A 9,439-nucleotide genomic window follows, 5' to 3' on the forward strand; every position below is an offset into this window, starting at 1 on the left:
AGCGCAGGCGCTCTTAAGAGGGACCTGCAGAGGCGGCAGAGAGGGTGGAGCGAGCGGCAGGCAGAGGGCGGGCGGCCTGTCTCCAGCCGCGGCTCTCGGCTGGGCTCCCTGCTGCAGACACCCTTTGCGCCGCCGCGCAGTCCGGCGCTCACCTCGAAATCCTCGCCAGCTGCGTGGGAAGGAGAGCGGATCACAGCTAGAGCCCGCGGCAAGGGAAAGAAGAGAGCTGGCCGCCTGAGAAAAAGACTCGCTCAGTTGTTTTAAAACCCTAGAAGAGCAAGGAACTCTTCTTCGTAAAGAACGGCAGCGCCCGTTTTCTGCAGATGTGTAAAATAGCAGTAATAAAATAAAGGCGCCTCTGTGCATGTGCAGAGTGCTTCCTCCCCCCTTGCCGTCTGCGGTAACAAGAGAAGCTTCCCGGGGCGCACTGGACGCTGGTCCGTTAGGGCGAATAGGGCATTGCCCCACCAGTCTGTGTCCACCCCCACCTGCCAGCCCTCTCAGTTACAGCCAGTGGGTGGCTGTCATTGTAGATCTTCCTGCCTTCCCTTCCACCCTTCCAGTCCTGGTGGGCATCAGTCAACACTGGAACAGGTGAGACTATGAGTTCTCAGAAATTCTGAGCCCCATCCTGTCTCCCTTTGGAAAGTAAACTTAGCTCCCATTCTCCTGAAAGGCATAGGCTCTACAAGGAGTGTGGAGGGCATTTCAGGACAGGGACATCAAGGGACACTTGTCTTATGCAATTCTAGCCCAGGTGGTAGAAAATGCATTATGGAGGAGCCAGGCATAGTTGCGCTCAGACCCCTTCACCTTCATCCCTAGTGAACCTGCTTATTCACTTCCAGATCAGGGTCTCCCTCCTTCGCAGGATGTGCTGCTTGCTCCACAGAAGTGTAAGCAGGTGCCCACATCTTCCTGAAATTGGTCAGAGGCACAGTGCTGAACATTGTGGTGCTGATAGGCTTTCCCAAGGTAACCAACCCCAGCATGGGCAGCAGTTAGCACCTACACACAGGCCACTCCTGACACATGGACCCTCTTTGGAAAATGCATCAGGGAGCTACCATTTTAAATTTCCCACAATGCCCTGGAGGGATGTTACACCCAGGGCATTGTGGGAAATTAAAACAGCAGCCCCTGGTCCCAACCACACTGGAGGTGACCCTGCTACCACTGATCCTTTGGACTGTTTGCATTTGTGTTCTAACAGCACTAGCAGGCAAGTTTAATCAGCCAAGCCAGGATAGACATTCTCTTACAAACTCTAGCTTGTGCTGCCTCTGGATCATGTAAACTTTATCCAGACCTAATTGCTTACTGGGCTCAGCTAATTTTGCGGATTTAAGCGAGCCCTTTCAGGGAAATTCCAGGCTGTGTAAACACCAAGATAAAGAATCTGCCTCTTAGAGCTAACATGCTGGATCTGCCTTTCCACCCAAAAGTGAAAGTTTGCAGAGGAAAGCAGATACTGTATCACAAAATGAGAGTGACAGCAACCACACTTATAAAGCTCCCTATTCTCAGGGAAACAGAACCAACAGTTCTGGCCACACCCCACTCAGTAACCTCTCACTGCACAACCTTGACCACCCACCTCCAAATAATGCCACATGCCAGTATTACGTGCAGCAAAAATTGCCTTTCCCCTCTGCCCCCCCCCATACACATACCCACAACAGGCCCTCCACGAATAGTCATGGGTACAGAATTCCCAAAGAATGAGTAGGATCACATCATATACAATTTGTACATATAAAATAGTCAATAAGGGATCAAACTTGCCCTATGAAGAAAGGTTTGGGAGTTTTTAGTTTAGAGAAAAGGTAAGGGGTAAAATTCTGCACTGCATTGAGAAAGTAATAATAATAACAATTTTATCATTTATACCCCGCCTACCTGGCTGTGTTTCCCCAGCCATTCTGGGGGGCTCCCAACAGAGGACTAGAAACAGAATAAAACTTCAAACATTAAAAACTTCCCTGAACAGGGCTGCCTTCAGATGTCTTCTAAAAGTCAGATAGTTGTTTATTTCCTTGACATCTGATGGGAGGGCATTCCACAGGGCGGGCGCCACTACCAAGAAGGCCCTCTCTCATAACACTAGAACTTGTGGATATCCAAAGAAATTGAATGTTGGAAGATTCAGGACAGATAAAAGAAAGCACTTTTTCAGACAGCACAGTTCAGCTATGAAACTCGTTCCCAAAGGAGGCAGTAATGGCCACCAACTTGGATGGGTTTAAAAGAGAGTTAGACAAATTCACGGAAGACCAGGCTATTGATGACTACTAGCCATGATGGCTATGCTGTGCCTCCTTAATGCTTCTGAACATCCGTTTCTGGAAACCACAGGAGGGAAGAATGCGCTTGTGCTTGGGGGTGCCACTTGTGGGTTTCCCATAGGCATCTGGCTGGTCCCCGTGAGAACAGGATGCTGGACTAGATGGGGCATTGGCTTGATCCAACAGGCTCATCTTATGTTCTTATGTTTACTTGTTGAGAGCATCTTGGGGAACAATTCAAGCCCAGTGCAGGGAGATCCTATGGTCATATATACGACATAGTACAGTGCAAGTATTCATTTAATTCTGAAGGCTAGCAATTAAATGAAATAAGTGTCAAAATGAGGAATATATACGCTGCTTTATTGGCGTCTCTTCCTTCTCTAGTCATGCATTGTGCTTCTGTAGAGTTTGCCAGAGGGAAAGGAAGAACCATTAGATTAGAACCCTGTTGAAGGAGTTTCCTCAAGTAAGGCACTCTCTGAACAAACAGCACATACTCAAATTACCATTGTTGGGTCCTGCAATAAATATGATTGTTTTAAAGAAAAGGTTTAAAACATATATATTTGGGTCCCAGAGGTTGCACTTTACATTGTGTTCATGTTTTCAACTACTGCGAGAACTAAACGATGAGCACAATATCAATGTATTAGCTGCAGGACATAGAGATGTATCAAATACAAAAAAGAGGGAACCATAAGCAGAAATAAAAGCAAACTTCATAGGAATAGCAGAGCAATACAACTGAGACCATTTAAGCAAGTTTAAAGAGAAGCAAAATAGATTGGGGTTGGGCCAAATAAGTACATTTGGAATTTTGAGAGGATGCTCCCCTCCTGCTGCTTCCTTCATTTCTCCCCCTGGGACACCTCCTCCCAGACAGACAGAGAGAAACACGCACAGAGAGATTATTTGCTTTTCCATGGGATCTGGGGAACAGTCTGATATTCTGTAAAATACAAATGCATGATTTTACGCAGGGTTCCCCCAAAGCCATTATTGAATTAAGGTTTACATTAGTAGATTGCAGGTGGGGTGGGGGAAAATCACAGATCTGGTGCTGGCCAGCGCTACAAAGACACAGGTCCTCATGGATCTTCATGACTTTTACATATGATGACAAAGGAAACACTTGACACATCACAGAACATATAAGTAAGCACAGAGGTGGCCTATGATTTGATGGTGGTTTTTCAGGGAAGTTTGGGGGAAGTGGTGACAATCCATGAGTCCATGCCTCAGATCCATGTTTTTGTGCAACAGCAGCACTGGAAAGCACCAGATCCATGATTTTTATAGTTTAGTAGCTGGAGACAGTGGGACGCAGGTGGCGCTGTGGGTTAAAGCCTCAGCGCCTAGGACTTGCCGATCGAAAGGTCGCGGTTCGAATCCCTGCGGCGGGGTGCGCTCCCGCTGCTCGGTCCCAGCGCCTGCCAACCTAGCAGTTCAAAAGCACCTCCGGGTGCAAGTAGATAAATAGGGACCGCTTACCAGCGGGAAGGTAAACGGCGTTTCCGTGTGCAGCTCTGGCTCGCCAGATGCAGCTTTGTCACGCTGGCCACGTGACCCGGAAGTGTCTCCGGACAGCGCTGGCCCCTGGCCTCTTAAGTGAGATGGGCGCACAACCCCAGAGTCTGTCAAGACTGGCCCGTACGGGCAGGGGTACCTTTACCTTTTAGCTGGAGACAGATGTGATTTGCTGGGGGGAAATAGGCAATTTTTAGAGGTTCTGTTTTGCTGGATCAGACTTGGGTGTGCATGCATGCACATGGATTCTCTCTCTTTCTCTCTCCGGCACTACATTTTCCCTGTTCCCCAACTCCTACGACATTCCCCCCCCCGCCCCCATTTCTGTGTTTCCCTAAGAGCTGCAGTTTCCTTCCTTACCTCCTCATTTGCTTCACTTTCTGTTGACTGCTGAGCCTTCACAAGCTGGAAGAGGAAGTAGGAGACAGCATCACACTTCCAGCTTCTTCATTCAATGTTCTGTACACTTTTTAAGTGAGGGGGAGAAAGAACCACATTTGCCACTTCGTGAGGAAGGGGGCAATGAGTGGGGCAGGGGAACTTAAAGGCTTGGAAGGCACATGGGGATGTCCTCAAAGACACCACTGCTCTCATGGTTGCCACAATGACAATCCCATAAATTAATTAAATAACAAAACTGGTCTTTCAGTTTTGACTAAACACACATAGGACAGATGGGTACATTGATTTTATTGTCTAACTAGATGCTTCATTTACCCTTACAGCCAGCTTATGTCTGATTTTTTTGCCACTCATTATCATTTCAGAACACTTTTAGCCCAGCACATTGGCTATTATCATAGAGAAGAGTTGGAAAGGTCAGCTCAGAACTGGATCTAACCTCTTAGACCTGCTTTTCACATAAACTGGGTAAAGTACAGAATAGCGAGATGAATTCTCCATTTCCCCTATATCACAGGTAACTGGTCTCAAGGGAATGAATGACCTAAGACAAGGACAAATTTTGGAGTCTTAACACAGTAAATGTTCGTCTAAGAGGAGGAGCATAAGACAAATCAGATGGATATTTCCCCCTGCAAGGCATGAATATCTTTAAAATAGTTAATCCATCAGGCACATTTGAAAGAATGTTTGCCATTTCACACCGAGTCACAAATTCAATACAATCTGTCTTTAATTAGCAATTTGCCCTTTAGATTTCAATTCTATAGGGGGGAGACCACAGCTGAGAGCAGATTATTAGCTCTGACAGCGGAGGAAGAAAATCTGATTTATATGGCTGCTCTGGAAAACAGAGGAAGTGTGGCCTGTTAGCACCCATGTACAGATGTCTAAGTTAGTATCTGACAATATGCTTGTGGGCCACCATTGGGAGAGTAGCAATTTGGATCAAGGAAGAGTCCTATTTTATCCCTAACCATAAACTCACTGTTCCTAAATGAAGGTCACAAAAGATTATGGGTTAGCCAATGTTAGTCTTACTCAAGAGTAGATAACTGAACCTGCGTTACTTAAAAATAAATGAATGTAAGTTACTTAAATGCATTGATGCCAACGGAGCTACTCTGAATATGGCTAATATGGGGCATCATTCTATGAAAGGGATGTCTGTAACTGGCTAATGTGATAGAACTTATTGAATATATTGTATCCAAGACATAGTAATTTGCATTTATCAGTATATAGTACTAGTAGCCACTAGGCTTTTACTCGTGTTTCACAGTCTTACAATAGGATTTGTAGCGTAACTTTAGGAGAGATGAGCTTCTGTCATTCATATCCAGCCATTATTTCCTCCCCAAAGCAGCATAAATTCAGAAGGACTACTCTTCCTTCAGGAAGATGTTATATACCATGGGTAGGTAAACTAAGGCCCGGGGGCCGGATCCGGCCCAATTGCCTTCTAAATCTGGCCCACGGACGGTCCAGGAATAAACGTGTTCTTACATAAGTACAGTGGTACCTCGGGTTAAGTACTTAATTCGTTCCGGAGGTCTGTACTTAACCTGAAACTGTTCTTAACCTGAAGCACCACTTTAGTTAATGGGGCCTCCCGCTGCCACTGGAGCACAATTTCTGTTCTCATCCTGAAGCAAAGTTCTTAACCCGAGGTAATATTTCCGGGTTAGCGGAGTCTGTAACCTGAAGCGTATGTAACCTGAAGCATATGTAACCCGAGGTACCACTGTAGAATGTGTGCTTTTATTTAAAATGCATCTCTGGGTTATTTGTGGGGCATAGGGATTTGTTCTTTTCCCCCCTTCAAAATATAGTCTGGCCCCCCACAAGGTCTGAGGGACAGTGGACTGGCCCCCCTGCTGAAAAGGTTTGCTGACCTCTGTTGTATACTGTATCCTGGGTAGAAGTGCAGAACAGCCTTTACTCCTGGAATGTCTCGGGGGGGGGGGGGCAATAGAGTTGAAGGGTGATACTCTGATTGCAATATCAAAAACGTTTCCCTGTATTTCTGCTGTTCAGGTTAAGAGTGCAGTTACTTATGTAGCCAAAATAGCACCACTCGCCCAGAACAGGAGGTATCAGCAGGCATCGGGGTGGGCTGGGGTAGGGGGTGGGAGACAAAAAAAATCTTCCTAAGGAAGGAAAACTCTAAAAATACCCAATGAGGACTAAGTGTGTGCAATGGACATGGAATTGGAAGTGGGGAGATAAAACCAGATGAGAGGAGGAATGGAATGGAGTAGCTGGAATTCTGAGCAGGGGGCACACCTCCACACTGCAACATTTTGTTGCAGATTCCACTGTCGTCACTATAATTGTGAGACCTGAGCCCGGAGAAAGTTTCGGATTTCCAAACCCTAACTGAAGCGAACATCTAAATGTAATCCTCCTCATGAATATCACAACATTCCCAAGGGGTCAGAGCTCTAGGTGGCTGCCAAACTGACCTGAACTCTCAGCCAAGGGTGGGGGGGGATCACCCAATTGTATCCAGATCCAATTCTTGCAGTTTTGAGTCTCTTGTGATGTTCTGCCTGGTACAGGCCTAAGTGCCAGCTGATTATTTTCACTGTGAAATTTGGGTTTAAGTGGGAAAATGGGTAGGAAAAGTAGTTTTATTTTCAATTTCTTTCACTATTTCAAATGAGAGTTAAGGAATTTCCCCAACTCCCCGCTCCCCGCTAATTCACTTAACTCATTGTTCAACCCAGAGGAAGTTCCCTCTCTAGAAGTTCCTTTCCAGTACTTGAAAGCAGAGAGTCACACACTGGTGGATGTGGATTTGAGAAGTCTAAATTGGGAACTTTTCCAGAGATCAGGCTTTTCTAAGAGATGCTGCACTATGAGGAACTGTCTTGTGCAATACAGTCACTTTGGCCCTCTCTTGAGCCTTGTTCATACAGAGTTTAAAGCCTTGAACTTTTAAGTCCAGGGATCTTTGCAGATAGCAAGGCACACTAAAGAAACTTGCTGAGACTAGCACAGAAAGAAAAACATACTAAAACACAGCCGTTATGTAAAAAAAAACCATGGTGGTGCTTTCAAAGAGGAAGGAAATCACAATTTAATAGATTTTGTTGAAATAATAAAGCTCTAGGTGGTGAACCTCTTTCAGTCTGAAGACCTTATGGTAAACCTTTCACGGGTCACATGACAACGTTGGGTGGTGCTGAGACAAAAGTGGGTGGAGTAGTGGCTGTTCCAGTACCACAGTAGGCTAAGTTCCAGCCATGCAAAAGTCAGAATTTTCTACAGACACAGCACTCCTCAAGCAAGAGGCCTTATCATACTCCAAGGGGAAAAGTATTTGAGGTGGGCACAGACATGGGGTGCAGTCTGGGGAGAGACCTGTATTCAGCTCCTAAGTCAGAGGTCCCGTCCCCCACTGATTTTGGGGTTTTCCATAAACATGGTTGTGGACAGAGGTGTAGTGTTCCTTTATTTCATTATACCCCCTCTTCCTTCCAAGTTCAAGGCTTCATGCATGGTTCCTCTTCCTCCTCCTCTTTTTAAAATCCTCATTCAGGATTAATCCTACCTGTGAGGTGAAGTTAGGCTGAGAGATAGTGGCTGGCCCAAGTTGGCTTCACAACTGAGTGGAGATTTGAAGCTGAGTCTCCCTAGTAGTCTTGGCCAATGGGACAACCACCATGCCACACACACACGGCTCTGTAATTAGTAACAAATGTAGTGAGCATTACAATGTGTTCATTTTGTTTCAAAAGCTGAACAAAGTCAAGGCAGCTATTCCCATGACGATGTTAAAATATGTAACAATCCCTCGTAAGGCCAAAATATTAAAATTTAAAAACTTTTAACCACAAGAAACAGCCATCGTAATCTGGGGGACCGGGTTCACATCTCCGCTCCTCCACATGCAGCTGCTGCGTGACCTTGAGCTAGTCACACTTTTTTGAAGTCTCTGAGCCCCACTCACCTCACAGAGTGTTTGTTGTGGGGGAGGAAGGGGGAAGGGAAAGGAGAATGTTAGCCGCTTTGAGACTCCTTTGGGTAGTGATAAAGCGGGATATCAAATCCAAACTCCTCCTCTTCTATTTCAGGATTTCCATGAACTGCCACAGGCAGGGATCCTGCTGGCAGCATTTCCACCCACACTGGTGGAGTGTCATTGGCATTACTCTGTAAGCAGATGTCACCAGGCTGGGTGGAGGGACACCTCTGTTCAAACTCTTCCTTGCCTCCAGCCTGACACAAAGGGGGTTTCGACTGCAGACTACAAATATTAATACATTTGCATCGGATAACTATTATTAAAAGCAGTCTTGGCTGGATTGAAAAATAAATCTTCCCATCCCAATTATTTCAAGAAACGTTGCATAAAGTGTGGAAGTCCAGATTTCCACTGAGCATTACCTGGCTAGCTGAAATGATTCATCTCAGGGCTGATTAATAGTTCCCTTTCACTTGTACACAATGAGTCCTGTTGTCATAATGAGGCTGTTTTGCCTTATGCCAAATACTGCAGTACCCGCTACAGTCTTTTCGCTTTTGCTGTTCTCACATGGATATTGTCTTTTGCTAAAATGTGTGCAAAACAGGATGCAATACTTCAGAGGTCCACCAGTCTCAAGCTTATGAAAAGAATGTTGTCAATTAGTTGTTTTCTCCACTAAACTGGGCACCTTATTATAGAATAAAAAATAAGATCTGTTCCTTAGCAAACACTCATCAGCTACTTGTAGTTCCATTTCCACTCTGAAATTTTTCGAGATGCCTGCATATCATTTTTTTTATCTAATAAATTTTCAGGTATCAACACAACACAGGTATCTATGGATCTTTAGCATGTCTCCTTTCTCTTGCACATCATAAAACACATGCTCTGTGTTGCCTCCCTTCTTTCATCTAGGAACTTATCTAACCTCCCTCATGTATCTATCTTTTCAACATATAATTGCTAAAGACCTAAGCCCTACTCATATTTATTTCTGGATCAGTCATTTGGTTTTATTCTGCACAGAAAGTATGTTTTGTTCAGTGGGAAATGGTTGCATTTCCATGTGTCAGCATATTTGTGTACATGCCAAGAAAGACTGGTTGGAAACTCTGGTTAATGTACTCCAGCAAACTCAACAGTGCCACACAACACAGTAATCAGATATTGAAAAATTATAAAGAAGCTTGTGAAATAATCAGTTATAAAAGAACAACAACAACAATAATAATGCACAGGAGTTTGTAAG

General features: G+C 45.1%; 1 long non-coding RNA gene across 2 annotated transcripts; it reads right to left on the bottom strand.

Annotated features, from left to right (window-relative positions):
* Nucleotides 1–1,821: 1,821 nt before the first annotated feature.
* On the bottom strand, nt 1,822–8,989 carry LOC310847654. 2 transcript variants are annotated; one of them, XR_014565942.1, is made up of 3 exons: nt 8,610–8,989; nt 4,176–4,220; nt 1,822–3,237 (listed from the first exon to the last, which is right to left on the bottom strand). It is a non-coding gene; the product is annotated as an uncharacterized lncRNA (long non-coding RNA). The 2 variants fall into 2 exon arrangements; XR_014565943.1 differs by lacking the exon at nt 8,610–8,989 and adding an exon at nt 6,683–7,894.
* Nucleotides 8,990–9,439: the final 450 nt, after the last annotated feature.

This window comes from Podarcis gaigeae (genome assembly GCF_964106915.1).
Source record: "Podarcis gaigeae genome assembly, chromosome: 6".
Classification (NCBI taxonomy): domain Eukaryota; kingdom Metazoa; phylum Chordata; class Lepidosauria; order Squamata; family Lacertidae; genus Podarcis; species Podarcis gaigeae.